Consider the following 16073-nt stretch of genomic DNA (forward strand, 5'->3'; position numbering starts at 1 on the left):
TAGGGATGAGTTGATTTTCAAGGTTCTTTCTGGGCCAAACTCTATGTTCTTAACATAGAGAGAGGTCAGGTCGGCCACAAAGAGATCAGTTGAGGGGTTGTCTTGGGTTTCTTTCACTAGATCTTCTAATGGCAAAATAACTAGGGGGTGGATTTTGAACTAAATTTTCAATGATATCATCCTCATTTTGCGGTTCCCCCCTGTTAGAGTCAGTCTTGTAGCCCTCCATCAGCGATCAAAGCTCTTTGCATTTGCATAAGTAGGTGTCTCATCAGTGTCAATTTTTGCATCCCATTAGGCATGCCATAACCCTGATGGAGGAGCTGGTGTCTTTGTCCCCCTCTTGGCATTGTTGAATCAAGTCATTTCAGTCCTTAGTAACTTTCAAGCTTGTCTTGTCTTGGCTTGAGGTCAAATTCCTACGTCTAGGGTTTTGGTCAAGTTTGTTTACAAGGTCATGTCTCTGAAGGTCAATAAGTGCCCAGCAAGCTAGAGGGATGATTTCAAAGGTGTTTCTTCGCAAATTTCTATCTTGTACAGTAAATTTTCACCTTGGATTTAAAAACTCTGTTTTTAAAGCCAAGGTCTTTTTTCAAATTTTTGTAAAAAGTGATGAAATTTCAAAAAGCTTCCAAGGACAGCATGTAACCCTGGTTCCCTTGCCAAGATCCCTCAGATGATATCCCTACAAAAAGTATCGAGTAAAAGCATTAAATGAGTCAATTTCAGGACAAAGGAAACCAAAATGGTCAATTTTATAAAGTGTCAAAGAAAAACATTATAAAGTGGGTTTGGGCATGAAATTATTTCAAATCAAAATTATAAAAGCCCAATCTCCCTCCATTTACCCTCATTGTGCATCTAACTCACTTGCAAGAGAGATTGGGCGAGGGTTTGAGCGAAATTGTGAGCTTGATAGGCGCGCGACCCGTCAGAGGCGCGCGACCCGTCGAGCCCATTCCAGCAGTGTTATTTTATAACGGGCGCGACCCGTCAGTGGCGCGCGACCCGTCAGCGCCCTCTTTACCAAATCACCTGCAAATCATCCAAGGAGCCAACAAAATTGCTAAATTGCCTAAGGTAGGCCCTCCAACTTACAAATTGTTGTTTGTTATGGTTAAAGACATCATGAATACATGTTTTAAAGATCTCATTGTGCAAGAGAAAAAGCTCTATATGGCTGTGGTTTAAAATTGTAAAATTTGCCTAGGGTTTATGCTGTTTTAAGGTTTTTCCCTTGTAATAATTTTTCCCCATTTCCCATTTCATTTTCCTTGTCTTCCTATATAAATTTCCCTTTTAAATTTGTAAAGAAAATCTAAACTCTACTCCTCTTCCCTAAAAAATGAAAAATCAAGCCCTAACCCTACCTCTCATTATACCCATGTAAACAATGTATATAATGATGCATATGCAATGGTTTTTGCAATGTTTTTTCCCTTAAATCCCTGTTTTATATATTTATTCCCATTTTTCCTTTTAAAGTGTCCCTCCCCTAACATTCCCCTCCTGCTCCTTGTCCCCCTTGAAACAGCATATAGATCAGCATTTTACAAGGCAGAAACAGCGGTACATTTTGGCCACTCTGCTCCTTGAACAATGTCAGAAACTGAAACCTATGAGCAGAGTGATGACCAGGCATCAGCTTCAGAGATTGAGGTACAGAGGAGGCCTCATAAGGGTGGAAAGGGCGGTCATCATAAGAGAGAGGATCCCACTTATTTGGCAGATTTACAGGCTTGTCCTATGGCAGTTTCATGTTTCCAATACATGTCTTGCTATGAGTTTTGCGAGAGGATCTCTCAGATTTAGCACCACAGTGAGTTGGCTCGCCTATTTGTTTTACACTTGCATGATGGACATGTCAACCTTGCCGGGGTGGACTTTACATTGACACCCGAGATAATTGCACAGGCCACAAGGATACCTAATGTCGGAGAGGTATGGAATAAGCGCAAGGTGTTGGAAAGTGTTCATTTTGAGCCTTTCGTTAGACCAGCACTCATGAGACACTTGACAGGAGTGTTTCCCTTCAGATTTCTCAGGAGTGAGTATGCTCCCATGATGAGGCTCATCATGCTCTATTTTACCTGTGAGGGCAGATTTTCACAGGTATATTCGTACCATATTCGCCTATTGATGCACTTCACACGGGTACGGATGATGAACATCCCTGTTTTCTTCTATCAGAACATTGAGAGGATGGTGTCCATGATGCAGAGGAAGAGCCCGACACAGCAGTATAGGAGCCTTTACCATTATGGTTTGATTCAGCTTGTAGTATTACATCAGTTGGCTCAGCAGGGCATCTCATGGGAGGAGTTAATCTCTTGTGAGCTTTTCACAGTACCACCACCGCCACATCCTGAGGTTATTCAAGAGGAGGGAGGACCATCACAGCAGCATGACATCCCCGTCACTAGACATGTCAGCTCCTCACCTTTGGTCACTTATCAGAGAGGCCAAAGGGCCTTATTTGCAGCATCTCGGTGAGTACTTTCTCCACAGCATGTGGAAGGGGTCTCGCCTTCTTCATCGGCTCAGCGAGTGTTTTCTCCACATCAGGTGGAAGGGGCCTCGCTTTCTTCAGCAGCACAGGTATTAGAGAGGGGCAAGCAGCCCAGGATTGATGAGGGACCATCAGGTGTTCCAGATATAGAGCTTATTGATCTTGATGTCAGTTCTCCTAACCGAGAGTCAAAGGAGATCATTCAGCACCTTAGAGCTGAAAATGATGCATTGCAGAGGAGGTTAGAGGGGGCACAGTGGACAATCTCATATCTAGAGTAGCGCAACAAACAGTTGGAGGATGAGCAAGCTCTTGATGAGTTGTGGAGGATTCGTAGTCACCGCAACTTGAATCGAAGAAGACCCGGTGATCTATTGCCCACTGAGCGAGAGTCCATGCTTATCCAGCTCAATGTTCACTTGGAGAGGCTGTTGGCTAAGGCCAACCAAGATAAAAAATTGTTAAGAAACATGAAGAACCATTATTGGGCGAGAATGCACGTGTGCAAGGCAAAGATGAAGATGTTCCAAAGGCGGTTGGCCAAGGCACAAAAAAGGAGAAAGAGGCCCGATCCCCTCCATATCTTGGCCGAGGCTTCACTGAAGGACCAAGGCACTAAATAGCCCAGCCACAGCACAAATCCCAAGAAATTTTGAACATTTTGGGTCAATTTTGATTTTTCAGGCAATTTACAGGTTTTGTCCATTAACGGGTTTCACCCCCCGCGCGACCCTTCATCCTGGCAACTCCATTTTGCAAAAACTCAGCATTCCCAGATTTGTCATGAGAAGTTACATATGCTAATTAATGGACAAGAGATTTTATGAAGTTTTGGGCCTCCAGAAAGTCAAAAAACAAGCAAAAAATGACTTTCTGCCATATTTTTGAGACACAGAAAGCAGTCTTGGGAGATTGCAATTTTGGAGGGGCAAATAACCACCAAATTAAGGAATTCCAGTTGGGTTGGAAAGTAGACTCACAGACCTTTCCAACACGCCTACTCTTGCTCAATTTGGACACCTCGAAGTGCCCCAAAAGCGGTCCCAAAGGCGCGCGACCCGTCAAGCAGAGGCGCGCGACCCGTCAGGCAGAGGCGTGCGACCCGTCAAGCAAATTTCTCCAAATTTCACTGTACAGCTTAGAAAAATGTAGTTTGACCCTGTTTGACTTTTTGTGGTGGATTATTATGCTCTTTGATGTAATTAATGTACTTTTATGACACTTTTACACTTATGTACCTCTTCTAGAAGATTCATTCATGAAAAAGGTGAAAATTAAATGAATGAATTGGTTTCCTAGCTTATAGAGGTGAGTTTTTTTGACTGCCTAGTTTTCAGTGCTTAGTTTAGAAGTGGTTGAAACAGCTCCTAGGATAGTGAGCTCGACCCATGGAGGCAGGGAAAGAGGTTAGATGATCTATATTATGTACTTTCTTGCTCATTTTCATGGTTGGACTCTTGAGGGATAAGCTATCACTGTATTATTCACTGTATCTCTGCAATTTTTGGCTAAGGAAGACCAGGGTTTTGCAGTCCTTTTTGGGATTCTTGTGGTTACATGTATTGATGGTGTGTTTCTCTATGTACTTGTAAGTGTGTTATGTGAATCATTTCCTTTCTTTTCCTTCTGCACATTAAACAAATGAAGTGTTAAAGTAGAATTCATGACTGTCATGCTCTGCTTTTAAGTTTGTTTAATTTCAATGTTTTCTACTGTTTAAGGAGAATTCAAAGTTATTGTTTGCTCTCCTTAGCTCCTCACCTGTCTTTCTCATCCATTCACCTCAATCTAAGGCATCAATATTGTATCCTATCTCGCCCCAAAGAACTCCCTGCAGAAACTGTGTCCTATCCCCGCACCCAAAATTGCCACCCTCAATTTGCCACCAAAAACCCTAAAAATCCCAAATTAACCCTTTTGATCAATTTACTAGCCTAAAATCAGTGTTACCCTATTGGTTATCTCACCCATTGAAGATCTTTATCGAGATAGACCGGAGAGAGCCCTCTCCAGCCCCGTAGGGCTAGCTACGAGGCTAAGTGGTTTGATGTTGCCTTGAGGTTTACCTTTCTCAGCCTGAGGTGAAATTTTAAGCGCTAACATATTGGCGACCATACTAGGGAGAACAAATTAATCGTTTGCTCATTGACGTGTTATTTCATAAGTCTTAGACGGAGCCTGAAGTTACGCCAGGTAGCCTTCGAAAACGCTCTTGTTTTACATCAGCGTTAGTAGATAAACGCTGCTTCAGTCAATCTCCGTGAGCTTGTGAACGTAGCGCTTCATTGACACTTTATCCCAGTATAATTGTTAACTCTGAGCCGTTGATGATAGGTTGAGAGTTTTCACAGGCTGAATGGTTTTTCTTTCCTAATCGTTTTGAGAAAAACAAGTTGGCTACAGATCCTAGACCCATTTTCAAATCTCATTCATCTCCAACTATTATCAAGTATTTTGAAGATCTAGATTTTGACGAAAGCTTTGAGTTGTCTCTGTTTAAAGCCAAGTCTGAAAGTGCGCTCGACTCTCTAGTCCTTGACCCTGATTTTGCAGCTGCTATTGAATTTGAGAGACATAACAAATTGGTCGAAAATTTCATCTTGAGACATCTCCAGACACATATTCAAGCTACTACCCTTGCTGATTTTGTTGAGAATATCTCTGATCATATTGGATCCACTATCACGGCTCACGAAGAATCTTATCCTCCTTATGTTTCAGTTTCGCCTATAATCACCTATCCCGAATCCACAGTCGGTTCTCCTTCTACACCCCATACCCCTCCTACTTCTCCTACCCCTCCGACTCCCCCAACTCCACAAACTACAGCTCCTCTTATTATAGTCCCTGCTATCACAGCTCCTCCTCCTCATACTCATCCTACTCCCCCTCCTAAAGCAATGGCTGCCCGGTTTGCCCCACTTGCTCTTCCCCAAAATCTTCATGATATGCCAGCCGATTATCAAAGTAAAATCCCTATGTTTGATGGCACTCCACAAAGTATTTCTGCTCAGCAACATATTGACAAAATGACCACTTTCTTTGATCTATATGGGATAGATGAAGAAGATGTTACCATGCGATTGTTCGTGCAAACATTTGGGGGAGAAGTTAGAAAGTGGTTCAGAGGGTTGACAGCTAACAACATTGCCACCTTGGAAGCACTTCAGAATCAGTTTTTAGATCGATGGGAAATCAGAAAAGATCCGCTTCAGATTAATGCCGAATACAACAACCTCAAGCGTAATCCGGGTGAGTCCGTTCAAGATTACATAATCAGATTCAATACAGTTTATAATGCTATTCCAAATGATTTGAGTCCATCTAGAAAATCAGCACTTCTTAAGTTCCCGGATGGTTTTGATCCGGAGATGGCTTATTCATTGCGAGACAGAGATCCTCCTACCTTGGAGGATATGTAGAAAATTGTTGTTAGCATTGAGGAAAACTTAAATGATAAAAGGGAAAGAATGAAGGCAGAAAAGCGAGTCACAATCAAAGAGGAATCATCCACCTCAAATCAGCTACTTCGTGATGTTGAACAGATAAAGAGGGCACTTGAAAATGTTCGTATTGACAAGCCGGAACCGCAGATCTGTAATCCTAATTTCCGAGGTGCACAGCAGCCACAATATAGAATCAAGCAGCGTGAAACAAAGGCACAAGAAGCAGCAGTTCAGCAGCAAATGAAACCTCCTTTTCAGCAAAATTTTGTTAGCCAAGAATCAGAGGATGAAGGTGATAATGTTGGAGAGGAAAATCACTTCTTCACTCCTGATGATCTGCCCACTTATATTACAGAAGAGGAAGAGTTGGTGAGTAATTCCATCATTCCCCAAGATGAGCATTATATTCTGTCAAATGATGCAGCACTTCAAGAAGAATCCGAAGAGTATCAAAGAGGGTATTTGCATGCTTTATCAGCTCAGCAAGGTCAGCAAAGGCAATTGAGAAACCGAGCTGTTCCCATAAATCCCATTCAGAAAAGGAAAGATACATCAGCAAAGAATGATTCGGCTCCCCCACACACAACAGGCAAAGACATAGTTGGTCCTTCAGCAAGTCAATCACCATCAGCAGCCAAGATAGACCAGCCATCAAACGCACCAAGAGATAGAGGTGAAAAAAGAGACAATCCAGCTAAAGAAGGTGAGAAGATTTCAGCTTTCAGTTTGGAGAATGAGATTGCAAAGTTGAAGGTGTCTATTCCCTTGACGGAAATCATGAAGAACAGCACTTACCGAGGTCAGATTTCCAAGATGCTGAATTTCGATCCAATGCTAGACACGGTGAATGTAGAAGATGATCGGCCTGAGCTGATTTTTGGGCCCGCTTTAGATGGTGAGTCTCCCGAGAGTGATGTTCCTCCGTTCTATATCAGTTTGCGACTACATGAGTACGTGCTACACAATGCCATGTTTGATTCGGGAGCTTCACATAATTTGATGCCTAAAGCGATTATGGAGAAGCTGGGACTTGACATCACAAGGAAGTATCATGATTTGTATTCGTTTGATTCCAGCCGGGTGAAATGTATTGGTTTGATCAAGGACTTGGTGGTGAGTCTAGATCAAATCCCAGCAAAGAATGTTTTGATGGACGTGGTAGTGGTGGATATTCCTCCGCGATTTGGCATGTTGCTTTCGAGATCATGGGGAGCCAAGCTCAAAGGTACACTTCAGCTCGATTTTTCCTATGCTACAATTCCAGTTTTTGGTCAGATGAGGAAGTTATATCGGGAGCAAAAGATGAAATACATGATCACTAGTAAGGAAAAGCCCGTCAATCATCCTGTAAATTATGTACAAACACATTTAGAGTCTTTTGTTTTGTTTGCAGATAATTTCAATGAGATAGAGAGTCAGTTAGTTTAAGCAGAAGATATACTAGACATTTCAGAAAATTTCAGAGAAGTTTTGAGAAAGGAAAGTGAAGAAAAGTCTGTTGTCATAAAGCCAACAGCTGAAATAAATGGGCAGCAAACAGAGAATGCATCGACATCACATTTTCAGCACTTAGAAGATGATGAGGATGGTCTTTGGACCATGGATTTTGATGGTGCAGTGGGCAGCGATGGTGCTAGTATAGGTGTGTGGATTCGAAGCCCATTTTCAGTTCGAAACCAAGTTCCAAGCAAGGTACGGGTATGTTCATATAAATTGGCATTTGATTGTTCAAATAATGAGGCGGAATACGAGGCTCTTATTGCTGGTCTGAAAATCCTTCGGAAGTTGAAGGTAAAGAAGATAGCTATATATGGTGACTTCGAGTTGGTTATTAAGCAAGTGAAAGGTGAATTTCAGGCCAAACATCCTCGTATGCGAGCATATCGGAATGCTGTCCTAGATATCTTAAAACTATTTTCAGAACATACTTTGACATGTGTACCCCGGATTCAAAATGGTGTTGCGGATGCATTGGCTAAGGCAGCAAGTAATCTGAAAATACCCATGAATTCCAGAAATAAGTTTGAGATATATGTAAAGCATCGTCCTACAGTTCCAGATAATCAAAGGTGTTGGCAAGTTTTCCAAGATGACGAAGAAATCAAAGATTTCCTACAAATTGAGGGTAAATTCGAAGACATCTCAATAGACACGGAAGCTGAAGGAGTAAATCAGATGGATGTGTTGCAGCTCAAGGACAATTACATTCCTAAAGGATTAATTCCTTTAGAAGAATTGTTCAATCAAGATGATGTGGCCCGCAAACCAACTTTGAGGCCAACGGAAGAAGGTGTCAAAGATGTGAATCTCGGGACAGCCGAAAATCCAAAGATGGTGAAGCTCTCGAAAGCATTGTCGCCCAAGGTAAAGAAAGAATATATCAGATTGTTGTCTTCGTTTTCTAATGTTTTTGCATGGGACTATTCAGATTTGAAAACTTATGACACAAGTATCATTCAGCATACCATTCCCATAAAGCCAAATCAAAAGCCTTTCCGACAAAAGTTGAGAAGAATTAATCCTAAGTTGCTGCCATTGATCGAGAAGGAAGTCAACAGGTTATATAAGTCTGGAATCATAGTGCCAATCCGATTTTCTGATTGGATTTCTAACTTGGTGCCCGTGAGAAAGAAGACCGGTGAGATTCGCTTGTGTATAGACTTCAGAAATCTCAATAAGGTGTCGCTGAAGGACAATTATCCGCTGCCCAAAATGGATCATATATTGCAGCGGGTAGTTGGGGCATCAAGGATGTCATTGCTTGATGGTTATTCCGGGTATAATCAGATTTTGGTACATGAAGATGACCGAGACAAGACAGCGTTCACTACTCCATGGGGTACATTTCATTATGCCAAGATGCCGTTTGGATTGAAGAACGCTGGTGCTACATTTCAGCGGGCAATGGACATGGCCTTTGCTAATGAGAAAGATGTCTTTTTGGTCGTTTATCTTGATGATCTGACTGTGTTTTCTAAATCTGATGAAGAGCATTTGTTTCATTTGACTAAGGTGTTTCAAAAGTGCAGAAAGTATGGTATCTCGTTGAATCCGAAGAAGAGCCTTTTCGCTATGAGCGAAGGCAAGCTGCTGGGCCATATTATTTCTAAAGATGGCATTCGTATAGATCCTGCACGGGTGGAAGCAATTCAGCAGTTAGAGCAGCCCCGAAGCAAGAAAGAAATTCAGTCCTTCAATGGCAAATTGAATTTTCTGCGTCGCTTCATTCCCAATCTTGCCGAACATCTTAGAGAGATAACCAACATGCTCAAAAAGGACAGCGAGCTCAAATGGACCGAAGAGGCGGTAAAGTCTTTCAACTTGGTAAAGTTGATCTTATCTTCAGCCCCAACTTTGATCAGCCCGGATTATACACAAGATTTTATTTTATTTTCATTTGCTTCTGAGCATACGTTGGCAGCCGTGTTGATGCAAAAAAGAGATGGAGTTGAGAAGCCCATAGCTTTTTTCAGCCGCATCATAAGGGATGGAGCGCTGAATTATAATATCATTGAAAAGCAAGCATTGGCATTGGTAAAAGCTTTGAAAGATTTCCGGGTGTACATACTGAATTCTCATATTTTGGCCTATGTTCCCAACGCAGCTGTTAAGGATGTCTTGGTACAAGCGGAACCGGAAGGAAGAAGGGGTAAGTGGATCGCTGCACTATTAGAGTATGATGTAGAAATTAAACCTACCAAGTTGATCAAGGGTCAAGGTCTTGCTAAGTTGATGGCTGAAACAAATCTTCATGTCCTTGACATTAATTTGATTGCTGCTTTGTCCGATGAAGACGAAGAGAATTCAGCTCTACAGGTATCAGATATCTTTGTTTCCTCTCCTTGGTATGTTGATATAGTATATGTGCTTCAAAATTTGTCTTCACCCCCTGGGATGCCTAGAAACAAAGCTAGAACATTGAAATTAAAGACTGCCAAATTTTGCATTATCAAATCTGCACTTTATTGGAAAGACTCCGGTGGCATATTGCTGAATTGTTTAGTCGAAGAAGAAGCTAAGACAGCTGTAGAGGATTTTCATAAAGGTGACTGTGGGGGTCACTTGTTTTGGAAAACCACGGCCAATAAGATCTTAAGAGCTAGTTTCTATTGGCCTTCTTTATTTTCTGATGTATATAATGCAGTTAAGAGTTGTCATGAATGTCAATTTTTTCAAGGAAAGCAGAAATTACAGCCGTTACCTCTCAAGCCCATTGAAATCAGCGCACCATTTCAGCAATGGGGCTTGGATTTTATTGGCAAAATCCACCAAGCATCTTCCGGGCAGCATCGATGGATCTTGACCGCCACAGATTACTTCACGAAGTGGATTGAAGCCATTCCCACCTGGCCGGCCACGGACTCGGTAATTATTTATTTTCTTGAGAATAACATATTGTCACGTTTCGGTTGTCCACATAAGTTGATTACAGATAATGCAGCAGCCTTTAAGTCGAAGAAAATGGTTGATTTTTGCTACAAATATAACATCAGATTGGGGCATTCGACCGCCTACCATCCGCAAGGTAATGGGCTGGCCGAATCTTCGAACAAATCTCTAGTGAACATCATAAAGAAATTGCTGGAAATAAATAAGAAGAGCTGGCACAAAAAGTTAGTAAATGCATTATGGGCTGATCGGGTAAGTCAAAAGAAGTCAATTGGTATGTCACCCTTTGAACTGGTTTATGGGGTAGATGCAGTGTTTCCTACTTCACTTAGTGTTCCAGTAGCAAAGTTGTTTCAAGAAGCTAGTGGCGAGGAGGATCCTATGCAACGGCGGATTAGTCAAATGATTCATTTACAGCAGACACGAGAGGAGGTTCTTCAAAATTCCCTTAAGTTACAGGAGCGCATAAAGAAAATCTATGACAAAAAGGCCAAACCGGATGATTTTCAGATAGATGATGTTGTTTTGAGATGGGATGCCCGAAACGAAGACAAAGGGAAACATGGAAAATTCGACAACTTGTGGAAAGGTCCCTACAAAATTGCAGCATACCGTGGTCCAAATGCCTTCCTTCTCAAAGAAATGAACGGTGATGATTGTCTCGGTGGGTCGGTGAATGGCCGGCTGCTCAAAAGGTATCATGCTTGAGCATTTTCTGCTCTAATCACTCTCATTGTAATTACCATTTTACTTTCATTCTGCAGCAAGTGTGAACTGATCTCCCATCTTTAGTCTGGGGCCCGCGGTGAAGGCTATAATTCTGAAGATGGTGATTAGTTGGTGTGAGTTTTTCAAGTTGTTTCAGTCAGTCTATTTTCTGCATAAAGTGAGTCGGTTTGTGTCAAAGTTAGTTTAAATTTCAGTCAATTGTCAAAGTCAATAAAGTTGTCCAACTTTGGGTCACATGTGTAAATATTGACTCCATTTCCCAATGATGATAAAGCACTGGTCTGCTCTCCCAGAGGTCTAAGGTTCTTGGTACCTCCAAGGAGCTACCATCCCCATTGGAGCCAATGTTAGAGTCGGTCTTGTAGCCCTCCATCAGCGATCAAAGCTCTTTGCATTTGCATAAGTAGGTGTCTCATCAGTGTCAATTTTTGCATCCCATTAGGCATGCCATAACCCTGATGGAGGAGCTGGTGTCTTTGTCCCCCTCTTGGCATTGCTGAATCAAGTCATTTCAGTCCTTAGTCACTTTCAAACTTGTCTTGTCTTGGCTTGAGGTCAAATTCCTAGGTCTAGGGTTTTGGTCAAGTTTGTTTACAAGGTCATGTCTTTGAAGGTCAATAAGTGCCCAGCAAGCCAGAGGGATGATTTCAAAGGTGTTTCTTCGCAAATTTCTATCTTGTACAGTAAATTTTCACCTTGGATTTAAAAACTCTGTTTTTAAAGCCAAGGTCTTTTTTCAAATTTTTGTAAAAAGTGATGAAATTTCAAAAAGCTTCCAAGGACAGCATGTAACCCTGGTTCCCTTGCCAAGATCCCTCAGATGATATTCCTGCAAAAAGTATTGAGCAAAAGCGTTAAATGAGTCAACTTCAGGACAAAGGAAACCAAAATGGTCACTTTTATAAAGTGTCAAAGAAAAACATAATAAAGTGGGTTTGGGCATGAAATTATTTCAAATCAAAATTATAAAAGCCCAATCTCCCTCCATTTACCCTCATTGTGCATCTAACTCACTTGCAAGAGAGATTGGGCGAGGGTTTGAGCGAAATTGTGAGCTTGACAGGCGCGCGACCCGTCAGACCAGGCGCGCGACCCGTCAGACCAGGCGCGCGACCCGTCAGAGGCGCGCGACCCGTCGAGCCCATTCCAACAGTGTTATTTTATAACAGGCGCGACCCGTTGGGTGAGGCGCGCGACCCGTCAGCGCCCTCTTTACCAAATCACCTGCAAATCATCCAAGGAGCCAACAAAATTGCTAAATTGCCTAAGGTAGGCCCTCCAACTTACAAATTGCTGTTTGTTATGGTTAAAGACATCATGAATACATGTTTTAAAGATCTCATTGTGCAAGAGAAAAAGCTCTATATGGCTGTGGTTTAAAATTGTAAAATTTGCCTAGGGTTTATGCTGTTTTAAGGTTTTTCCCTTGTAATCATTTTTCCCCATTTCCCATTTCATTTTCCTTGTCTTCCTATATAAATTTCCCTTTTAAATTTGTAAAGAAAATCTAAACTCTACTCCTCTTCCCTAAAAAATGAAAAATCAAGCCCTAACCCTACCTCTCATTATACCCATGTAAACAATGTATATAATGATGCATATGCAATGATTTTTGCAATGTTTTTTCCCTTAAATCCCTGTTTTATATATTTATTCCCATTTTTCCTTTTAAAGTGTCCCTCCCCTAACATTCCCCTCATGCTCCTTGTCCCCCTTGAAACAGCATATAGATCAGCATTTTACAAGGCAGAAACAGCAGTACATTTTGGCCACTCTGCTCCTTAAACAATGTCAGAAACCGAAACCTATGAGCAGAGTGATGACCAGGCATCAGCTTCAGAGATTGAGGTACAGAGGAGGCCTCATAAGGGTGGAAAGGGTGGTCATCATAAGAGAGAGGAGCCCACTTCTTTGGCAGATTTACAGGCTTGTCCTATGGCAGTTTCATGTTTCCAATACATGTCTTGCTATGAGTTTTGCGAGAGGATCTCTCAGATTTAGCACCACAGAGAGTTGGCTCGCCTATTTGTTTTACACTTGCATGATGGACATGTCAACCTTGCCGGGGTGGACTTTACATTGACACCCGAGATAATTGCACAGGCCACAGGATACCTAATGTCAGAGAGGTATGGAATAAGCGCAAGGTGTTGGAAAGTGTTCATTTTGAGCCTTTCGTTAGACCAGCACTCATGAGACACTTGACAGGAGTGTTTCCCTTCAGATTTCTCAGGAGTGAGTATGCTCCCATGATGAGGCTCATCATGCTCTATTTTACCTGTGAGGGCAGATTTTCACAGGTATATTCGTACCATATTCGCCTATTGATGCACTTCACACGGGTACGGATGATGAACATCCCTGTTTTCTTCTATCAGAACATTGAGAGGATGGTGTCCATGATGCAGAGGAAGAGCCCGACACAGCAGTATAGGAGCCTTTACCATTATGGTTTGATTCAGCTTGTAGTATTACATCAGTTGGCTCAGCAGGGCATCTCATGGGAGGAGTTCATCTCTCGTGAGCTTTTCACAGTACCACCACCGCCACATCCTGAGGTTATTCACGAGGAGGGAGGACCATCACAGCAGCATGACATCCCCGTCACTAGACATGTCAGCTCCTCACCTTTGGTCACTTATCAGAGAGGCCAAAGGGCCTTATTTGCAGCAGCTCGGTGAGTACTTTCTCCACAGCATGTGGAAGGGGTCTCGCCTTCTTCATCGGCTCAGCGAGTGTTATCTCCACATCAGGTGGAAGGGGCCTCGCTTTCTTCAGCAGCACAGGTATCAGAGAGGGGCAAGCAGCCCAGGATTGATGAGGGACCATCAGGTGTTCCAGATATAGAGCTTATTGATCTTGATGTCAGTTCTCCTAGCCGAGAGTCAAAGGAGATCATTCAGCACCTTAGAGCTGAAAATGATGCATTGCAGAGGAGGTTAGAGGGGGCACAGTGGACAATCTCATATCTAGAGTAGCGCAATAAACAGTTGGAGGATGAGCAAGCTCTTGATGAGTTGTGGAGGATTCGTAGTGACCGCAACTTGAATCGAAGAAGACCCGGTGATCTATTGCCCGCTGAGCGAGAGTCCATGCTTATCCAGCTCAATGCTCACTTGGAGAGGCTGTTGGCTAAGGCCAACCAAGATAAAAAATTGTTAAGAAACATGAAGAACCATTATTGGGCGAGAATGCACGTGTGCAAGGCAAAGATGAAGATGTTCCAAAGGCGGTTGGCCAAGGCACAAAAAAGGAGAAAGAGGCCCGATCCCCTCCATATCTTGGCCGAGGCTTCACTGAAGGACCAAGGCACTAAATAGCCCAGCCACAGCACAAATCCCAAGAAATTTTGAACATTTTGGGTCAATTTTGATTTTTCAGGCAATTTACAGGTTTTGTCCATTAACGGGTCTCACCCCCCGCGCGACCCTTCATCCTGGCAACTCCATTTTGCAAAAACCCAGCATTCCCAGATTTGTCATGAGAAGTTACATATGCTAATTAATGGACAAGAGATTTTATGAAGTTTTGGGCCTCCAGAAAGTCAAAAAACAAGCAAAAAATGACTTTCTGCCATATTTTTGAGACACGGAAAGCAGTCTTGGGAGATTGCAATTTTGGAGGGGCAAATAACCACCAAATTAAGGAATTCCAGTTGGGTTGGAAAGTAGACTCACAGACCTTTCCAACACGCCTACTCTTGCTCAATTTGGACACCTCGAAGTGCCCCAAAAGCGGTCCCAAAGGCGCGCGACCTGTCAAGCAGAGGCGCGCGACCCGTCAGGCAGAGGCGTGCGACCCGTCAGGCAAATTTCTCCAAATTTCACTGTACAGCTCAGAAAAATGTAGTTTGACCCTGTTTGACTTTTTGTGGTGGATTATTATGCTCTTTGATGTAATTAATGTACTTTTATGACACTTTTACACTTATGTACCTCTTCTAGAAGATTCATTCATGAAAAAGGTGAAAATTAAATGAATGAATTGGTTTCCTAGCTTATAGAGGTGAGTTTTTTTGACTGCCTAGTTTTCAGTGCTTAGTTTAGAAGTGGTTGAAACAGCTCCTAGGATAGTGAGCTCGACCCATGGAGGCAGGGAAAGAGGTTAGATGATCTATATTATGTACTTTCTTGCTCATTTTCATGGTTGGACTCTTGAGGGATAAGCTATCATTGTATTATTCACTGTATCTCTGCAATTTTTGGCTAAGGAAGACCAGGGTTTTGCAGTCCTTTTTGGGATTCTTGTGGTTACATGTATTGATGGTGTGTTTCTCTATGTACTTGTAAGTGTGTTATGTGAATCATTTCCTTTCTTTTCCTTCTGCACATTAAACAAATGAAGTGTTAAAGTAGAATTCATGACTGTCATGCTCTGCTTTTAAGTTTGTTTAATTTCAATGTTTTCTACTGTTTAAGGAGAATTCAAAGTTATTGTTTGCTCTCCTTAGCTCCTCACCTGTCTTTCTCATCCATTCACCTCAATCTAAGGCATCAATACTGTATCCTATCTCGCCCCAAAGAACTCCCTGCAGAAACTGTGTCCTATCCCCGCACCCAAAATTGCCACCCTCAATTTGCCACCAAAAACCCTAAAAATCCCAAATCAACCCTTTTGATCAGTTTACTAGCCTAAAATCAGTGTTACCCTATTGGTTATCTCACCCATTGAAGATCTTTATCGAGATAGACCGGAGAGAGCCCTCTCCAGCCCCGTAGGGCTAGCTACGAGGCTAAGTGGTTTGATGTTGCCTTGAGGTTTACCTTTCTCAGCCTGAGGTGAAATTTCAAGCGCTAACATATTGGCGACCATACTAGGGAGAACAAATTAATCGTTTGCTCATTGACGTGTTATTTCATAAGTCTTAGACGGAGCCTGAAGTTACGCCAGGTAGCCTTCGAAAACGCTCTTGTTTTACATCAGCGTTAGTAGATAAACGCTGCTTCAGTCAATCTCCGTGAGCTTGTGAACGTAGCGCTTCATTGACACTTTATCCCAGT

The sequence above is a fragment of the Pinus tabuliformis genome, chromosome 7 (assembly GCF_031772625.1).
Source record: "Pinus tabuliformis cultivar Carrire ecotype Pingquan chromosome 7, CPIR1, whole genome shotgun sequence".
NCBI classification, from domain to species: Eukaryota; Viridiplantae; Streptophyta; class Pinopsida; order Pinales; family Pinaceae; genus Pinus; species Pinus tabuliformis.